Genomic DNA, 18547 nt, shown 5'->3' with positions numbered 1-18547 from the left:
AGCCTGAAGCATAACATACGCTTTATATAGCAAGAGCTGTCGTCTTGGGAGAAGTCGAACTTTGGCAATGTTAAAAGGCAAATCAAGGAGCCAGAGGAGGAATTATTGGGTCTCATTGACAGTCTGAGTAGTACAGCGATGAGTTCGACGCGAGCAGCTTTGCGTGAAAAATTGGATGAACCTTGCTAGGGAGGAGATCATGTGGAAACAACGGGGCAAGGTGCAATAGTTGTGTGAAGGGAAATGGAATAGGACCTTTTTTCCATGCGAAAGCTAGTGTCAGACTACGCAAAAATGCCATTTCTTGTCTAAAGCTTGGGGACGGTTCTTGGAGCCACTTGGCTGAGGAAGTGTAGCAAATTATTATTAACTATTTCTGAGAACTCTTCACTTCGTTTCGGCTTTTGGATGAGGATATTAAGGCAGCTATAGGGGGTTTTCGGCAAGAGTCAGTGCTGAGATGAACTAACAGTTGCTCCAACCTTACTCAGCACTTGAGGTAAAACTTGCTCTTTCTCAGAAGTAACCATATAAGTTCCCAGGGCTAGACGCTATGTTACCCATATTCTTTACAAAATATTAGCATATTGTAGGAATTAATATCATTGTTTTTGTTATGGACATCTTGCATGATAAAGTTTTTTACCCTAAGTTCAATTTTAACTATATCGTGCTCATTCTCAAATGTCCTAATCCTGAGTTTACGCGTCACTTTCGTCCCATTAGTCTTTTGCATATCACTTATAAGATTGCTTCTAAAGCGGTTGCTAATAGGTTAACACCTCTTCTCTCATAAATTATATCTAAAATTCAATCTGCTTTTGCCCAGTAGGCTCATAACTTAATGTATTTGTTGTTTACGAGACCAATCACTATTCGGCGCATAAGCACTGGGGTTCGGTGGGACACGCAACCCTTAAGCTACACCTTAGCAAAGCCTATGATCGCGATGGAACAGATTTTTCTTGAGAGTTTTGGCTAGATTAGGTTTTCACTCGTCCTTTGTTTCCCTTATCCTTCTTGTGTATCCACTGTTTCTTATTCAGTGATGCTCTCAGGATAGAAATTTGGTTAATTTCACCCTCAGCTGGGTCTTCGTCAAGGGGACCCCCGGACCCCGTATCTCTTTTTGTTTTGTGTAGAAGTGCTTAGCAGTTTTGTTAGCTTGGCTGAAGCAGCAGGCGAGATCAAGGGTGTGGCTATCAGTCGCGGTGGACCTCGAATTTCTCATCTCCTCTTCGCTAATGACACACTTATCTTTTGTCGGGCTATAGCGGAGGCCATGCAGTGTATTAGACGTACTCTTCGAACTTTGGAGGCGGCTCCTAGGCTCAAGGTCAATCTCCAAAAATCCTATGTTGCTTACAACAAGAATTTTGCTATTGACGAACAGGAGGCTTTGGCAGAAATTCTTGGGGTTAGTGTGGTGGCTAAGCACAATAAATACTTGGGTATGCTTGCTATTGTCAGTCGGTCTAAGAGAGAGGTTTTCCTTAATCTCAAACACAAGGTGTGGGTGAGATTTCAAATCTGGAAGTGCAAAAATCTATCTCAAGCCGACAAGGCTTGCTCAAATTAGTCATCCAAACGATGCTGACATATGTGATGAGTTTCTTTGTAGTGCCCGATTCAATCTGCAACGAAATTGAGGGTCTACTGGCCGATTTCTTTTGGCACAACAAGGGAGTTAGCAAAATTAATTGTATCACCTGGGATAAGATGTGTGCTCGCAATGAGGATGAAGATCTTGGTTTTATGAAAATGGGAGCCTTTAACTTTGCCATGTTGACTAAGCAGCTCTGCTGATCATCTTTAATCCGGACAGCCTACTAAGTCGTTTGCTCAAGCATAAATACTTCCCTACATCTAATGCTCTCACTGTTCCAGTCGGCCATGGATGCTCCTTCACATGGAGGAGTATGTTGGAGGCACGTTCTGTGATTATCTTAGGATCCCAATAGCACTTAGGCGATGGAAAGAAGGTCCGTATATGGTATGATCGGTGGATTCCACGGCCTATTTTTCATTCCGGGTTATTACTTCCCCTACCGTGTTGCCCTTGATGTGATTGTGGATGTTCTGATGGAGAAGGGACGTGCAGTATGGAATGAGAACCTTGTTCGATCAGTTTTCAGACATGCACACACAGATATGATCTTGGATATTCCACTGGAAGCAAGCTGCATTGATGTCCTTCATTGACATTATGAGAAGAACGGACGCTACTCAGTTAGGAATGCCTACCACCTAATGGTTCGAGAGGGTAGTGCACAGGTTGTTCCTGGCTCCTCCTCATCACCTTCATTTCACTGGAATTTTCTTTGGCAGGCAATATCCCCTCCGAAGGTTCGACGACAATCACCTTCATTTCACTAGAATTTTCTTTGGCAGGTAATAGCCCCTCCGAAGGTTCGACTGTCATCTAGAAAATTTATCGTAATGCTCTTCCCACATCTACCAATTTACTGCGGCGTGGTGTGCACTCCAACAGTGGTTGTCCCTAGTGTGTGGGGATTCTGCAGAAGACCTGCTTCACGTCCTTCTGCGCTGCCATTATCCTCGTTTGGTTTGGGCAATGTCCAATCTCTCCTGTCGGACTTATTTGTGTGACCACAGCAGTCCTGGATTGTGGATTATTGAGCTATACAAAAAGCAAGATAAGGAGGGATTTCATCACGCTCTTCTCATCTATTGATTCTTATGGTGGGCTCATAATAAGTTATGTTTGAGAGCCTTAATATCCTGGCCAGCAACCTCTTGGAACGTGTTTCAAGCTATGAGGCGAGCTTGTTGGAACATCACTTGGGGGCTGAAGGATTCGAGGCCACTAGACCATTTCTTCATCAGATTCCTGGGTTTAATTTAGTTGCCTAATTTTTGCTAGCTTAGGGCATGTAAGTTTTTCTTTTCTAATTTTTTGGTTGTGCACGTTAACTACTTTTTTTTGGAATTTCAGTTATAAAATCACCGTCTTTTGCTAAAAAAAACATAGTAAATATTGGGTTAAATAAAATTTGCCCTTATGTTAATGGAAATGAGCAATTTACCTCTCTATGTTATTAGAAATAGACCAATTTAACCCCCCCCCCCATGCATTTTGTAAATTACATTCCCCTTTATATATTTTATTTTATTTTTTTAATTTAAAATTTAATATAATATTTATATACTTATTTAACAAACTTTGGTTCTTGATCAATCTACGGTCCAAATTTAACTAATTAATCAACGGTGTAGATTTTATCTGTTCAAATCAACGGTTTACATTTAAAATAATAAAATTAAAACTATATATTATATAATTAAATTTGAAGGGATGGGGTTTTGGAGCAAAAAAGAGGGAGTTTTTGTGTGAGGATATTTTTGTCTTTTTAAAATTTTATTTTTTATTTTTTTTGGCTGAATATATTGAGGGAGTTTTGTATTTGCGCACTTTGGCAAGCATTGTAATGTTTCGCAAACCTTAGAGAGGGTAAATGTAATTTTCCATCTAATATGAATGTATTTATAATTATACTAAACTTCAAGAGATGTGGATGTAATTCGCCCTAAAAACTAATCTCGTATCCAAAATTGATGAAAGGATATCAAAAAGTTAAGAGTAAATTATATTGGCGCTCCCTGAGATTTGGTCGAAATACCCAAACATCCCTGTTGGGAATTTATCCCAAAAGTGATGAGCGCTAAAAACTATTGTAGAGATAATGGTGGGTTTTCGAACCCTTATACAGTAATATCAGATGCAGATTATAGAATAAATATACAATGATAGAAATGATAATACTAAGACAGAAAACTAAAGAACCCAATAGATCGGCTCAAGGAGCCAACAAACTGGAAAGCAAGACCTCATCCACCAAAGGCCGGCAACTCTCGGAAACCAACAACAGTCACTAAGAACTTCGGTCACCAAGACCCACACAAGAACCATTTAGGTTAGTTTCTCAAAAACAGTTTACTAAGAATTGAGATTGATAGTAGAGTGAGAGAGGGATATTTTTTGTTCAGATAATCAGGGATCAAAAGCCATGGATGGCTTTATAGATGAGAGATATGGAAGAGGGAGTGAGAATAAAGAGGCGGTGGCAGATTTCAATTTCATCGGAATAAGGTGGCGATGAACCAGAGAGAGAGGAAGAAGGAACCGATAGAAGCGGCGTAAGAGGAAAAAAGGGGGAAAAGGGTTAGGGTTTGGATTAAGTATAGGTTGCATGGTCAAGGGTTGGTAGTGGGTCGGGTAAAACCAGTGTGCCGTGACTAAGTGGGTCGAGCCATCCAGTGAAGGAGTTGGGCTGATGGGTTTTGGGCCGTCAATGATAAAGGTCATGGGCCACAAAAATATAACAATTCCCCTCCTGGACCAGGACCTACAAAAGGAGCCAAGCCCAAGTTCGACTTTTGGCATTTCATCACTGTCGAGAACTTTTACCTTCAGAAGAGATGTTAGTAATAGCATTCGACTTATGGTATCTCAAGCACAAAGCATAGCACATAGCTTATAGCACTAAGGACATATGACATTTGCACACAACAATTAGCACTAAGCATCTTTAACATTTGCACACAATAAATAGCATTAAGTTAATTTTCCAAGTAATAACCATGCTATAGCCCATTGCCATCGAGGCGAAGTTCAACAACCACCAAGGCACATTCACAAAGACTCAATTAGCCACTTAGGCATTATACACAAGCACTCACATACAGCCACCAAGGCTAATTACATAATCACATAGGCACAATCACAAAGACACTCAGCCACCGAGGCTAGGTCACAAAGTATACAGCCACAAAGGCTAAACTACGACCAAGGCAAAGTCACAAAGACTAACATCATCCATGAAGGAACATTTTTAATGCACTTAGCATAAAATTGAACATAGGGATCACAAAGCAAAAAATTATGATTTGATACAATATCAATAAACCGTTAATTCCTCTCAAATGTTTCCTCAAATGTTATGTTTGCTTCTCCCTTATTTCTATTATACATTTTCTCAAGTGACTCTTTTTACCACAATTGCAGCACCTCCTATCTTTATGTTTTTCATCCCTAGATTTCTCCTCATTATCAGTAGACTTAAACTGTTATGGATTTTTATTCTTTTCTTTACTATCTATTTTATAAAAAGAATTTCTATATTTTGTTCTTCCTCTTACAAAATTAACCTCATTTTGGTCCTGACCAGGTTTATTAGCTTTCAAATCTATTTCTTTGCTTTTTAAACCATTTGTTGAATAAGGATACCTTTCATTTTTTGTTGCGAAATATTAAAATCAGATTTACATCAAAAGGATGTAAATTATAGCCAACCATCATAATAGAGGTATACACAACCATTTATAGAAAATTTGTCAGTTAATCAATGACAAAACTAAAGGCAAAGATGATAGAAAAATATACAGTATAAAGAATATCAAAATTTCACAGTTAAAGCCTCCCAAACTAAATCTAGACCAGATACCCGAAGACCTCAAGGGTCCGGCCAGGTGGGGGATTAACAAGGAATTAAGCCTCGATTTTTAACAAAAAAAATTTATAGTAAATAATCGATAAAAATATTTCAGTAGATGCACTTAGCAGAAAGATATTTTGCACCAAGCAAAATAATATTATTATTATCAACAGAACTCTTTCACTAAGCAACAGTTAACTAATTCCTCAAAAAATTTGAACACAACAGGAATATTGCACTGAGCATAATTATCAACAGATTTTTGCACTAAGAAAAATAATTTCAAAAATATTTTGCACAATTTCAGAGAATAATATCCATAAATATTTCGCACAAAGCAGAAATAATAATCTCAAAAAATTTCCGCACCAAGCAAAAACAGTATTTGAGATAAACTTTATAAGAGATATCGACAGGAAAAAAGTGGCAATTCAAAGAATTATTTTCAGCAAATATTAATAGAAGAAATTATCAATAATAATAAACAAATTGCAAAATAAAAGAGGAGGGGTTTAGAGGTTACCACCACCAAGGCGAGAGATCAGAGACCAAGCTTTGATACCACTGTTGGGAATTTATCCCCAAAGTGATGAGCCCTAAAAACTATTATAGAGATAATACTGGGTTTTCAAACCCTTATACAATAATTTCATAAATAGACTACAGAATAAATATACAATTATAGAAATGATAATACTAAGACAGAAAACTAAAGAACCCAATAGATCGACTCAGGGAGCCAACAAATCAGAGAGCAAGACCTCAACCACCAAAGGACGATAACTCTGACTGTTGCTCGAAAACCCAATAATAGTCACTAAGAACCTCGGTCACCAAGACCCACACAAGAACCACTTAGGTTAGTTTCTTAGAAACAGTTTCCTAAGAATTGATATCAATCATAGAATGAGAGAGGGATATTTTTTGTTCGGTTAATCAGGGATCAAAAGTCATAGATGGCTTTATAGATGAGAGATATGGAAGAGGGAGTGAGAACAAAGAGGCGGTGGTAGATTTCCAATGTCATCGAAACAAGTTGGCGAAGAACCAGAGAGAGAGAGAGAAGGACTCGACAAAAGCGGCGCAAGAGGAAAAAAAGGGGAAAAGGGTGTAAATCGCATATTTCTAGAACTTTTGAATCCATCACAAAAGAATCGGTATGACCTGGGAAGACGATGGAAACGTGAAATAAAAAAAAATTAAAAACCGAATCAAAGGGTGTTCCCTTTGAAATTCCCGGGCGTTTTGTGTTGAAAAGCATAATAGCAAATATATAAACAATCAGCAGCAACGTGTGTGGTTCCCTTTACGTTCTCCCGTTCATTTGAGAATTCAAATTTGAATTCCTCTAAGTTGTCCACACCACAAAATGAAATAGATATAGTTTTTTTTCTATTGCTAGATAGAACAAAGAACAAGAAGAAAAAACAACTCAAAACCCACACTATTGTTTTTTGGATTATTTTATGTTCTAACTTGGATCAAATTCAATATAGAACACAAGAAGAATATGTTTAGAGAGAAAAAGAGAGCAAAATTCGTGGCTTAGGAGGTAGATTATGTTGGATATGTGTGTAATTTTGTATATCACATACAATTGAATTCAAAATTCAATAACTACCAAGTTTGCATTCAAGGCAACCTATACAACCACATGCATATAACCTTCAACCATGATGAAATAACTACTCCATCATGTTCATCATAGTCAGGAGTTTCAACTCCTTCTTAACTTGCTCCAACCTCCCTCAAATGGGCTTGGACTTCAAATATGCACCGGGCTTGATTTAATCAAATTAAACCAAGCCCAACCAAAGTCCATTGGACAATAATTAATTAAATTAATTTTAACCAGTTAAGATAAAGATATATTTAAATTCAATTAAATAAATTTAAGCCCAAACACTAATTAATTGATCTAATCAATTAATTAAGCCAAATCTAATAAATTAATTCAATTAATTTAAAGGTGTTAAGCCTAAAAAATAATTAATCCAATTAATTAATTCTTGAGCCATCCATCAAATGGATTATTAAATAAATGGGCCAATCATTTATATATTCTCCTTGAATTAATTTAATCAAACTAAATTACTTCATTTCTTCTTTAATTAATTCCACCAATTTCATAGTGATTTGTGTGTGACTCTTTAGGTTCACGCTCAGCTAGACTTGGATTTGTGTGACTCTTTAGGTTCACCCTTAGTTAGATTTGGATTTGTGTAACTCTTTAGGTTCACCCAGGCCGCAAGTCATGTACAATGCAATCACATCAACTAACAAATATTCCTCGTATAGCAATAGCAGATGTAAGGAATAATACATACCCACAACTATAAATCAATCCACGACATAATATTTGATGTTACCGTTTATTAACTAAGGGCCCTACTTACTCTAATTGGAGTACATTAATCAATGGTTTTGCTGGCCATCATCATCTCAGTCAATGTCATATCATATACAGCACATGATACCCGTTGTATGTGATATCCCCACACTCTCTACTCCAGTGTGTAGCAATATCAACACAGAACATCACAACAAACATGGTATCTCCATACCACCCCAGTGTGTAGCTAACAACACAGGACATTCCCCACCACCCGGTACCCTACCCGCTATGGTACCTAGCTTGATTCATATATTTTTCATATTACATCATTAATCACATCATCATCAATCACATTATCATAAACCATTGACTAAGTTCCCAATTAGGTAAACACCATCTTTTATTCCAAGTCACGATCATCATTCTATTCTCTATAATAATTACTTTTCAATAGTAACTTCCCAATTTGATTTCATACAACAATCAATTATACGATCATCACATAATCATACCTCTCACGTACGTACGTTACAATCACATATAACACATAGTAACAATTCCACCGGTATTAAGGTAATTCAACAAATAATCCCCTAATTATATAAACAACCAATATACAAAATCCACGTATATTAATATAAATCCAAGTTCATGATCAAATATAAGAAACCAATATATATATATATAATATATAGTACTAAACATATAAATATATATATATATATCTAAATCTAATTGACTATACTTACCTTCAATTCCAAAATACTTCAATTAACACAAGGGACTGCTCAACCCTCTATTTTGTCGTCACGTCCTATAATAGAATATTATACATATAATCAATATATGGAATATCTTAAACTCTTCATACATTTTCCACCAATATTTTAATATTTCACTTATTTTAAAGTCCAAACCCCTGTTCAATTTTCTTTTAAATAACGACACTCTCTAAACTTCCCAAATATATAATTAATTTATCAACTAACTCATAAGAATTCATTTAATCAAACCCCTTATATATTTATTACTATCGTTTTTAACAACATCTCTAAATTATATTACCAGTAAAACTTTATTTTCTTTTTAATAACATAATATTTTTTAAATATAATTTTCTGAACATTTCTATGAATTTTTTTTTCAATTTATCGTTACTATATAATTTAATTAAACAACAATATATAGAATTACGTTGATTTATCATTCCGATGAAATAATATAAATTAACTATAATAATAATTAAATCTAACAAATCTAATAATTTAATTAACCAACTATGTCATTTTTATATCAAATGTGATATTTAATTCGACACTAATTTAAATAGCCAAACTCGTAAAATATTCACTAGCACATCACATCTTGTCTTAGTTGGAAAGAAGCATCTTGCCTAATACACTGAAGGTATTTCAGCCAACCATTCATATGATGTTTGTTCTGCATCCCTTTTTGGGTATATTCTTTGAACTTTTGGTTAACACTATAAGTTGAAGCAGCTTTTTAGAACATCTTTTTTCAAGTGTTGATTAACATTAATGATGAATTAGAATTTGATTCTGACTCATCATTTTGCACTTCATTCTCAACCCTAGTTTGAACCTCTGCATCAACCCCAATTCCACCTCAGTTTGAAAATCTCCCTGTACCCCACCCCAATCAACATAGTCTCCCCAAAACGCCCCTATCTCATTCCCTACTTCCTCACCCTCTACAGCCTCCGTCTCTTCCTCAACATTCCTAGCCTCAGCCTCTACCCCCTCATTCTCAACCCCAACACCCTCATTCTCAGCCTCATCCCCTTCTTCAGGCCTTTCCTCAACCTCAACACCTCATTCTCAACCCCTTCCTCAACCCCTACACTCATTCTCAGCCTCAATCCCTTCCTCATCCCTTGCACCCTCAACATTATACTGTAATAGTAGCATAGGTTCTTCAGAATTAAGAATATTACCACTAGCATCTACAAATAACAAAGGGCCTGCTTTTTTTTCAATGTAAATTGATATACATTACAGCCTTTATAGTCTCTTAATAACTCTCTAATACCCTCATCCCCTTCTACAATCTTTATAAACATTCGTAATATTTTTTGAGGAAGTGAATAATAGATTACTACATTACTACCCTTGCCCCCAGCTTTAGTGTATATTGTTATTAGGTTATCATAGGATAATCTTTCTTGATCAAGTCATGAAAAAAAGACCTTATACCCCCCAACATAGCTAATAGTTGGTACGCATTCTATAACCCCACCGAATCACACAAAAAAGTCTGCATAGTCTCCGAAAACCATTCTCTGCAAATTAATTAAGAAACTAACTTAGCCATAACACATAAAATTGATAATTAATTACTACAGAAATTGTAAATATTTTTGTTATTAACCGCAAAAATTCAACAATAAAGCATAGCTAAACATTTTTAGTAGTAAAAGGAAATACAAAAACAAACAATTAGAAACTGTAATACACAAAAAACTGCAGGGACCAAAAACAGTAATACACAAAAATTGGGAGGGGGAACCAAAATACGAAAAAATATTTTAAATAACTAGTAAACAACAAAATACACACATATAAAAAAAAAATCAGTAACCATATCAAATGTAAATAAAAACCCTACATATTTTCGAACAAAACCACAAAAATCTTAAAAGAAGCACAATATTTTTCTCAAAACAAATAAAAAATAAAAACTTACTCGTTCTTCTTCAAGAACACGAACGACCTCTATGCAGCTCCACCTTCTCCTCGAATCCAAACCCCAAATCTAACCTACGAACCTTAAAATTGGTATTTTTGGTTCTATTTAGGGTAAACAAATCAAATTTTCGATCAAGTTCCTTTGAATTCGCCCTCTCAATGTCAGACCAAAAAACCCTAATGGATAGTTAAATCTTATTGGCAGCTAATAAGATTTTAATCTTCCCTTGAACATTTTATCTTAGAGATATATAATTACATTGTTGTCCCCTAAGGTTTAGTATAATTACATGTAAATTCCTAATGGTTTGAAAAATTAAATTTAGTACCCCTGAAATTTACTTTCGTATAAAAAATAAGTCATTTCAGCAGTTAAAATTCACCAAAATTATTGATATCAACAAAAAAATTAGATAAAAATTTATATTTACCTCCGATTAACTTATAACTTACTTATTATAGATTAAAAAAGTTTTTTTACGACCAAACTATCCCCATACATCATAAGTTAATATGTATGAGAAAGTGTATCTTCACCCTTGCAAGTGCAGTTTAGTTAGAGAATACTTGTTTAATATCCAATAAGTTAATAATAAGTCAACGTAAGGTAAATATTATTTTTCGTTCAATTTTTTTGTTAATATCAATAAATTCAATGAATTTTGACTAATGATGTGACATATTTGTCAGATAGAAGCAAATTTTAAAAGTACTAACTGCAATTTACAAACCACAGGATTTCTTCGTATAATCACATCAAACCTTAGGGATGAGAGGTGTAATGATTCATTTATTTTATGGTGAGTAATAAATCAAGATTTATTAAAATATTAATAGCTCAACCTCACTACATTCTTACTAGAAGACTAGAAACTTATTTATAGTTGTATGTCTCTTTGTGCAAATTAATTCTATCAATATATACTATATAAAAAAGAATACTCAATTTTCACTTACAAATAGCGGTTAGTTACATCGCAACACTAATTTTTTAAATACCAAAAATATCCTTATGCATTTTCAACCACTCCTACTCAAATTCTATTTTTAATTATATATCTATACTAATATGAAAAATTCACTCACAAACATTAGTTTGTAAAACAACGACAACAAATTTTTTGGGGTTGATAATATCGCTAAATTCGTTTATTTTTAATTAATTATTTTTTTTTAAAAATATGATGTGTTGGTTTATGTATTTTATTCTTATTTATAATATATTTTAAAGTATAAATAGTTACTCATTATATGCATGCAGGGATACCGTGGCATAACGACTAAGTATATCAAAAATTCAAGTTATTATATACTAATTCCACTGAAATTAAAAATTAAGTTGCCTACATATATACACACATATAATAGAAATAAAAGTTAATGAAATTTTAATGTATTTGCACTAGAAATCAAAATTAAAAGGACACAGAAAACATAAATTTTCAATTAATTCATAATAAAAATTGCTAATGTTTCTATTTATCAAAATAATCATAACACCAAAATTTAAGGATAAAAAAATATTAGAAAGAAACTAAAAGGGTATTATTGTAACATACAAAATTACTCATTCCCTTATCCTTCCCATTTTTGTTCTATTTTGTAAAACCCTCCAAATCGCTGCTGAGAAACCCTCGTCAAACCCCCCTCCCCCCGTCTCACAATGCTGTAAATTCCTTTCCTCTGTTCCCTTTTCACCCAGAAAAACAGAGGGAAGAAAATTAAGAAAATGGCGTTTTGTAAACCAATCTGCATGCATGCGTAGTCTCGGTGAAGGGGCCACGGTGGAGTGCGCCGAGGATGGGCGAGTCGAGGTGGTGAACGTGATGGGGCGTGATGGTGCCCCTGTGCTAGGCAGCGCCGGCAGGAGAAGCAGCGGCGCAGGTTGGGTACAAGATAGAAAAATCCGAGAAAGAAAAAAGCCACAGGTAAAAATACTCAAAATCATCTTGCTCTTCCTTTCATTTCATTTCTTGAATATTTCGTGAAAAGGTTTTCTTCAGTTTATTTCTTGAATTTTTGGTGAAAAGGGTTTCTCCTTTGATGGTGGGTTTTGATGTGGAGGAGTTTCAAAGGAGAGTTGTAAAGAAAGTGCTTCTTTGAGGGAATAATACCACGATTCCTTCCAACTGTTTCAGGGATATGTAAGGGTGTATGCATCTATCTGTTTGTTGTTGGAAGAATGGTGTGTGGGGAAGGGGATTTTGCTGTCTATCTCTTTTATTCCCACTCTTTTTATCCTATTTGCAGTTATACGATCTATCTATTTGTTTTACTGGTAAAAGACAGACACATGCATATTATCCCTTGACTTTTAGATTATTTCATTGTTGGTTCTATGGTGGTTAGTTGCATGCATATTACAAATTGAGGATTCGCAATGCTGATTGCTCTTAAAGTCTGAATTTGGGTGTTATTTGCTATAGTTCGACAAAATATCACTCACTTATAGAATTCTTCGTACAGATTCAAAGTTATAACAATATAAGGTACTTATTATTTATGAATATAATACTTTTACATGTGAAAATTGGAAATTATGTTATCAAGTCAGTACTATGTATTTTAAAAGAAAAAGCAAGTTAGTATTTCTATTTATTTTAATCATACTAAAATAGGACTGAATTTCACAAATAAACAACTTTATTAACTGAAATTTGAGGAGAATTTTGCATTATAATTTATCTAAGAATTTTATTAATATGGTTGATGTAGTGTGCCATGCTCTAGATCATAAGGGAAAGATCAAATCCTTGTTGAACCATTATTTTATGTTATTTGCATTCTGCTGCATGTATCATGCTTCTATGTCAAAATCATTGCTACAGCAATGTAGATGGTATATTTTTTTGGATAAGTCATATATCCGTTTATGCCGTCCAGGTTATATATTTTACTCATTGAAGTTAATTAATTCTAGTCAATAATTGACAACTATTTTCGGAAGGTCTATATTTCAATGCAGTATGCCCATGCTAAAATTGTATATTAATCATAAATATATAAGTTTAATTAACTATTGCCTACGCTCATTCAAGAGTTGCATGAGCGCAGATAGAGATATTGGATCAGTGAGAACTATATAGCCTTCTTCTCTAATGAGAGCTCCTTGCCTTTTTCCTTTTTTCCATTTTCCAGTTCATATCTATGTCATTGTAATTTTACTTATACCTATCTTTATTACGTAAGATATCTCGGGCATTCGATTAATCAGTACGGGTCCCAATTTCTGAATTCTGACCATTATTTTTCATTTCCTTTTATTTCATGATTTGTGAATATTTGTAGACATCTGTGGTTGGAACTTTGTGACCAATGCACTTTCAACTAATTGACTACTAACAATGCTGCATCTAAAGTACATGCTTATCGTACTAAAATTACTCAGAACAAAATATAGGACACAGTTCATTGGCATTTGAACCAGTTGGATCTAGAGGCACATGTTCGACAATGAACATAATTTCACCAGTTGGATCTAGAAGGCACACCTTCTTTGTTTATATGTTTCACTTTCAATTTTCAGTTTTCACTAAGAAATATGTGTTTTCAATTCTCTATTGTACAATGATTTGATTTTTCCTATTTATATGGATTGTTTTTTGCCTATGTAAGTTAAACAAGCTATTGATGATCACAAAGTTGTTTGAATTATGTTTCTTCGATATGTGTGCAATAGCTTTTTTTTCTTGTTTGTACACAAACTCATGAACTTTCTTTTCATGTGGATACACCAAAGTTATTCACAAATTGAGAAGGAATGAACGCTGCTATTGGCGTAGGGAGAGACTGAGAACACAAGGTTAAGAATCCAAAGGAAGAGGGGCAAGTGGAAAAGTGTTACTCAAGTAAGAACCTTGAACCTCTTAACTCTCTCTTCTGCTTTTGTGATGTGTAAATGAATTTTTCTGTAAAATTGCATTGAGTCTGCATTCTGTTGCTCGAGAATTAGAAGAATTGTAGAATTCAAAATCAAATTCTACTGCAACCTTTGAAATCTTATATTTGCGTTGTGCATTAGGGGTGTTTAATTGGATTCTGCTGCACAATTGAATTGTGTTGCTGCAGAAGCTCAATTATGTAGTAGCAGAATCACGAGAATTCTAATTATGGTGCATTAAAATATGCAGTAGATTTCCGTTTCCACTGCAGAAATTTTGTTGTTTGCTAATTATGGTGCATCAAAATATTCCTCTTGGTTTGCAGCCTGTGATTTGTCATGAACAGCTGGATGATTTTTCTCTCATGCTTCAATGTGATAATGAAGTGATTCTAAAAGAGCTAGGATAGGAGGGGTGCTCAACATATTTCTTGGCTTCTCTTTGTAAGAACTGACGTAAATGATCTGATAGCATTTGCTTCCTGCAGGCTCTAAAGACATCAAAGATATATTTTCTGCTTTGAAAGAGAGTCGCGGAACTCAGTGGGGGTTTGGACTCCTTGAAGCATCAGGTCCGTATCTTCTTATCTTGTTCTGTATTTTATAGTGCACCTTAGTTGCACTAAGGCATTTCAGAGTTTGGTTATACATTAGGTGCATGCAGTTCAAATGTACTCACATAACATTTATTTCAGTTGTCTATGTATCTCGGAGAGATCATCCTTTTCTTAATCTATACTGATTTAGTGCTCTTTCAAGTTTCCCTCGGCCATTACTATGAAGGTGTACATTGAATTTATTTTCTTCCCTTGACTGAGATTATTTATGTTTATTACAGAAATCGATCCCACTGTACTAATTACATAGGTTAAATACAGTTATATAATGTCAATACAGACTGAGAAGTGAGAACAAAGAATTGATGGACCGGTACTCATTTTCTAATAGCGTGGGAACTTCTGTATGTTCTAGCGTACATGCGGTATATTCTATTTTATATTTGCTGATGACCATATAAAAAGAATATGTATTCTTATAGGCTTACCATGAAATTTTGCTTATAGATTTCTTCATGGTATGATTTTTCTGCAAGTGTTCAACCAATTTCTGACAATATGATTTAAGGTCATCTGCGATTTATTTTATATGCAAAAGCACTGTAAGTTTCATATTTACGTGGAGCATGAATATGCTAGAGCCAAAAGTTCCTCCATCAATAAACTAGTATCTGTTTTGGAAAAATGGAATTGTTTATTTACACTTGCTTGCTTTTTCCTTCCTTTTTCATTTTTGATTCTTGTTTGGTTAGGAAATTCTGAATGCGACTATCATGTTTATGTCATTTTCTATTTTGTTATTACTGATAATGCAAAGTTCTCTGTGTTTGTGCAGATAGCATATAGCCTTCTATTCTCTCTTGTCATCGCTTTCATATCAGATGCTTTGTGCACAGTACCAAACAAAGCGCCTGTCTTGTCCCAGGATGCTTCTTTTAGGCGTGAATTTCATGAGATTGTATGATAAAACCTTACCTATTTGTTTGACACTATACCTCTGTTTATGACATTATGAACCGTACTAGATCCAGTGCTTCTTCCAGGTGATGGTTGCTGGAAATGATACTGTAGTTGAAGGCTTTGTTGATTGTGTAAGGCTTGCATGGGTTGTACATTTGATTATGGTACAAGATGGAAATGATGCAAACGAGGCACTGACAAGTACTTTGTCTAATGATATGAAAAGTGTTTGTTCATGTTTGGACGTCGGTTTTGCCAATAACGTTTTACAGTTTTGGCTGGATAAGATCTTTCATACAGCAGCATATCAGGTTGGTGATTAATCTTTCTGAAAGCTAATTTGACACCAGAGGTGGTATTGCAAGCTCCTTCATTTAATTTTAATCAGGCTCTTGACTGGAATGAAAACTTCCTGGTTTCCTGAATCATGACTAGTCCTAAACTGATGTTGTGTAAAACCCCATTTGTTCTCTGTGGATGAATTCTTTATTGAAAAACATTTGGTTTTTATGCAATCTCCAGAACCTACCTAGTAGTTTTGAGTTCTTTCATCCTAAGAAAGTTAGGGATGGACGCAGCATTTGATGGTACCATCTTGTTTTGAATTGGCTTCAACCTTTGGGAAAGTAGGTGTCTGCATCATGCAATTCTTACGTTGAGGATAGTTCCGTTTAATTACTTGGCTACATCTGGCCCTGATTAGTTGTTTTCTGTAATCTGTAGCATATACCGATCCTGAAGGTTGGTTTATGACTTGCTCCATTGGAGTGACTTGAAGTAATGGAAAGTTTGATAAGTGAACTTCAGCAAAAGTGAAGAGATATTAGTATTTTTTTTTTTTCTGAAAGAAAATTTATTTCTCTTTTCCTTATTTTCTTCCTTTTGTTTCAACCCCTCCAATAAAAACTGAAGGATGGTTCTTGCTCGGAATTTGCGTTTCGTAACTGAAGGCTTTGAAACATGTTATGCATGTAGTAAAACTTCTCTTATGCTCTTTGCTTCATTCCATTTTATTCACACCTAAGGAGCTCTATTCGTGTATCCTCAAGTCTCGCGTGTACTAATTCGCTGCGGACTGTTTAACCAAAACCAATGACTTGTCTGATCTGTTCTGCACCTTAATTAAATTGTTAGATACCGACCTTTGAATTTTTAGAACATATTAAGTTGACCACTAGTGCTTGATTTCGTAAATGCTCTCCAGAACTAAGTAAATATTGCTATAACAGGTGCTGAGTTTTCTCCCCTTATTTCTTTTCTTTCTTAAGTTGGTGTCTCCCTTGCTATACACGTACATTTGCATTTCATGCTTGAATCTTAAGGCTATACTATATCATCCCTTTCCTTAATAAGACAAGTGGCACCACCTTTATCTAAATTGATATTTGGTTGACCTTAAGGAGCTCTTAGATTGTTTTTCTATATCTATGTCCTTGGGCTGGCGATCAATTGCAGTTGTGTCTTTTCATGCAGAATGATGATGAGGATATGGTCTACTACATGTACAATGCTTATCTTCACAAGCAAATGACATGCTTTCTTTCTCATCCACTTGCCAGAGACAAGGTTAGTTGATTATGATTTGTTTGTTGTCATGCATCAATCTTCATTGAATATTGAGAACTAAGTTGGCTTACATGTTTTAGCTTCTTCAAATGTGGTACAAGTTTGTAGTTTTATCGTATGTTTTATTTATGTTTCTGATTCATGTGATTGATAACCAGAAGGGTGCAAGTTACTGAAGTTAGGGCTGATTGTCAAGTGGAGAATAATAGAGTTGGGGGTTTATGTGGTCTCTGGTGAACAAATTCCCTCCAGGTTTTGTAGGAAGTTGCAATAATGTTGGTATTGTAATGATCCTCTTGGATAAAAAACATCCATGTTACCCTTAACATTTAAATATTAAGGTGGACTTGGATTACAACAAGAAGATGAAGTAAGAAACAAAGACTTGTGAAAGTGTAGCCTGACGATGATGATATAGCGCGACGACTTAATTAAGATGTTATTTTGCAATTTAGGAATGGTACTAGCACACTGATTAGGACATGTAATTTCATGAGTACTAGTCAGAGTCTTTGAGGGAGGGGTTGACTGAGATGATTCATGATGGAAAAAAGAATTTCCATGTCAACATAAAATTCGCATTAGGCAATGAAATAATTTTGGGGTAGCAAGTTGAGTTGGTTTGCAACTCTATAAAAGTCCATTATCATTTTATTTACGTTTATTTGGTCTACATCTATTAATGGTCTATGTATTCAGTTTCTTGGTAATTGTGAATATGATAGTAGACTGCTTTCATGTTGAAGCTACTAGATAGGTTGTGGGAACCGTTTTCATACTATGTTATTGTCATGAGAGAGCTTATTTGTTACTTTCAAATGATTTCTCATGTCTATTTTGTGTTTTTGAGATACTTCACATAAAAAGTTTGATGGGATGGAGTCCAAATTGCAGGCCTGCGAGGTTGTGTTTGCTGAAGTTGCTTAAATGGCAGTATCTCAATTAGCTTGTACTTGATTGGATTATTGACTTTTCTCTCGTTAAAAAATGACTTTTTAGCTCCTGAACGATTTTCCTTAATGTCAGCTCCTTTATGTGAAGGCATCTGATTATTTGATGTTGTTGCTGATAGAGTGCTATTTTCTTGC

The 18547-nt window shown here is 34.8% G+C and overlaps 1 long non-coding RNA gene across 1 annotated transcript; it reads left to right on the top strand.

Moving 5' to 3' along the window:
- On the top strand, nucleotides 12119-16389 carry LOC105157514. Its single transcript, XR_002286829.1, has 5 exons — nucleotides 12119-12424; nucleotides 14236-14344; nucleotides 14865-14948; nucleotides 15769-15891; nucleotides 15977-16389. It is a non-coding gene; the product is annotated as an uncharacterized LOC105157514 (long non-coding RNA).

The sequence above is a fragment of the Sesamum indicum genome, linkage group LG3, assembly GCF_000512975.1.
Source record: "Sesamum indicum cultivar Zhongzhi No. 13 linkage group LG3, S_indicum_v1.0, whole genome shotgun sequence".
Taxonomy (NCBI): Eukaryota; Viridiplantae; Streptophyta; class Magnoliopsida; order Lamiales; family Pedaliaceae; genus Sesamum; species Sesamum indicum.
The sequence above is the reverse complement of the archived record's forward strand: the minus strand, read 5'-3'. Positions and strand labels throughout refer to the sequence as shown.